We start from the raw sequence: 3,171 nt of genomic DNA on the forward strand, positions 1-3,171 counted from the left end.
GAGACTGCCTATTTGTTTTTGCTTGAAGACAAGCAAAAGGGTAAGTCTAGGGGAATTGATAGACTATGCATTTTACCCATTTTCATCCATAGTTTATAGGTGTTTTTACTAATAATTATATTATTATAGAGTCTATTTATTATATTTATAAGATCAGGAATGTTTTGGAGATATCGACCGATAGACAAGACATGATATCGATCGACAGCAAAGCGCGCAGGAAGCCCGTTTGGTCACAGCCGACTTGAAGCCCAAGATTCTATTTTACAAGATTGCCCCTGACGAGTTTTTATCCTAATTATATAAGCTTTGCCGCCATGTTAGAGGCAGAGTGTGCTTTTCTTGTGTTTCATTGTTTTACTGATAGATAAAAGAGAAGATCCAAAGTTATAATTTGTGATTGGAACTCTATTGATATCTATTTTATTATTCTATGAAGTTTTTGTACTTAACTGTTGTTATGAATTGCTTAGCCATGTCTGAGTAGTTCTCTGGTTAGATTTTAGAGTTTAAATAGGTTAGGAGGGATTAGCCCCAACTATAGATTGCTGAGTTGTGATAATCATCTTTAGAATTGTTCATTAATGCATGTTTCTAGATTAGCTACCTAGAACCTACCATTGGATTGATTGATAAAAGCCATAGCTTAATTCTCATCTTGAAAACATTCTAATAGAGCTATGTTTCTCGCTATGAGCAAGGCGATAGCTGATCTAGTGAGCTTAGTAAGCATTCATTCAACCTGCGCATAAAGCTTGACTAGAGCGCGTCGATCGATATCACACTTGAATAATCGATCGGCGGTGCAAAAGGTGTATCGATCGATACGCCCATTGGAATATCGATCGACACATTCTATAGATCAATATAACGAGAGTTGAGATCATAGATCTAGTTAATAGACAACAAGTCAATGCCCGCAAGAGCCGAAAGACTTGTTGATCAAATAGTTGAGCTTTACATTATCATGCATGCAACTAATTAGGCATCTATATGATTATAATTCCAACTTTCCTGAATAAAAATCCTAAGTCTAGCTATTTCCTTTTTAAGCACCAAAACTCAAAAACACCTGCTATTGAACAAGGGTCGTCTTATCAGCTTATCCATGTCGAAAGTCATCGGAATGTTTCCAATGTTTAGACATTTTCTACCCTCTTTGACATCGATTATCGCACCTGCTGTAGCTAGGAATGGTCTACCCAAAGTAAGGGGATCCTTTGGTTCATTCTGGTATTTCAGTACCACGAAATCCGTCGGGACGTGACATTCATTAATTCTTATTGGCACGTCGTCAAGCACTCTCTCAGGCAATCTAACGGATCTATCGGCCATAACCAAAGTTATTTTTGTAAATTTGAACTTGTTGTATCCTAAGGATACTGCGACAGAATGCGGCATGAGGTTCACGCTGGAACCTAGGTCACAAAGGGTTCGAGGAAAATTTTTATTCCGTATATTGCAATCCAAAACAAAACTGCCCGGATCGGGTCTCTTGATCGGGATCTCGCCTTGGATTATTGCGTTTACTTCCTCTGAAACCATCATGACGCTGCGCTCAGCGGCTGGAAAACTGTTGGATACCATATCTTTTACATATTTTTTTATTGAAGGTGATACTTTTATTGCATCACTCAATGGCATTTCCAACGTGATCTTATCGAATGCTTTCTTGCAGATCACTTTATCTAGCTCTCGCTTAGTCTGCGTCTTGTCTGGAGGGAAGGGTGGTAGAGTCCTATATACTCTTTCTATGGCTGGTTCACCAGGAGTCGAGAGTCGATCTACATTGTTTCCAGAGTGTCGATCGACATTTACTGTGGCTTGTCGATCGACGTTTGTTCTTTCTTGTCGATCGATTTCGACATCTTCTTCCAATTCTCCTTCTTCCTCCTCGAGGTTCATGGCCCCTTTCTCAGTGTTGGGTTGCTCTTTCTCTCGAGGTGTTCCTGACTCGGTGCTAGGATCATCGAGGATTATAGGGCGTGACCTATTTTTACCGGCTTCCTCAACTACAGCATGTTTTTCTGCGTTGTTGATTTCTATTGCGCTCGAAATGAGGCGTTTTCCGCTTATTAATAACACGGCATTAACTTGACGTTTCGGGTTCGCATCAGTCCGCCAAGGGAGACGTCCTGTCTCTCTTTTGATGGCGGTTGCATTTTCTGCAACTTGACTGTCCAGTCTCTTAATGTGTTCACTTAAAGCGTCAAACTTCCTCATTAGCTCACTGTAGATTATGTCTATCTTTCCGTTCAGGTCAGTGGCCAATTTGCGATTTGCCGTAAAAGCTTGGTTTTGCTCTGCCTCGGCGTGATCCAACAGTAGCATCATAATTTTGGGTAAAGCTATCGGGATTAGGATACTTATTTTTCAAGGTTTGGCTATCTACGAAATCTACTTGTGGTTCTAGTTCAGATAGGGTATCATCATCCATTTGGTAAATCCGAAATTGGTTCGGTCCCTCAAAAGCAGGATGGGATGAGTCTAGATGTTCTTTAATGTCGGGTAAAGGTGACTCATCAACTGGGTCAACTTTCCTTCCTAACTCTACGTCCATCATTTCGTAGGATCTACCCGTAGCTACATTTTTGATCAAACGCTTCGCTTCTCAGGGTTCCTGGTACTGAAGCTCCTTTCACTGGCTGTGTCAAGCGTGAATTCGTAATGAAGGTTAATACCTCCGTAAAAGGTATTAATGAGTTGTGGCTCTGAAGATGGTGGGGGCATTCAAGTTGGTAGCTCTTGAATCTCTCCCATGCGTTTCTGAACGATTCCCGTGGACCTTGATGGAATGTGGAGATTATCTTCCTTAAATCCCAGTAGCGTGCCTCATCGAAGAATTGATTTATGAAGGTACTCCTTATCTCCTTCCAATAGGTCAAAGATCATGTTGATAGTTGGTCTAGCCATTTCCTGGCGTCGCCTTCTAAGGAAAATGGAAAACGTTTACAACGATTGTATTCGTCGTCCATCATATCTTCTAGATACTCGATGTGATTGTGCGGTCGCTCTGAGATGGTCCCACGGAAAGGGTTTTTACGTACCATAATTAAGTACTCGAGGCTGACCCCGGATTTCTTGGTATCATCTTTTGGTAATCTAATGGCGGACCTATTGGAAAAGGTCCTACCAGGGTTTAAGTAGTCTTGCAAAGGCAATGTCCATTCA

General features: G+C 41.1%; 1 non-coding gene across 1 annotated transcript; it reads left to right on the forward strand.

The window, feature by feature from the left end:
* The first annotated feature begins 2,714 nt into the window (after positions 1-2,714).
* Positions 2,715-2,819, forward strand: LOC125593714. The gene has a single exon (XR_007329612.1). It is a non-coding gene; the product is annotated as a small nucleolar RNA R71 (small nucleolar RNA).
* The last annotated feature ends 352 nt before the right edge of the window (positions 2,820-3,171 follow it).

Source organism: Brassica napus, chromosome C9 (assembly GCF_020379485.1).
Source record: "Brassica napus cultivar Da-Ae chromosome C9, Da-Ae, whole genome shotgun sequence".
Lineage (NCBI taxonomy): Eukaryota > Viridiplantae > Streptophyta > Magnoliopsida > Brassicales > Brassicaceae > Brassica > Brassica napus.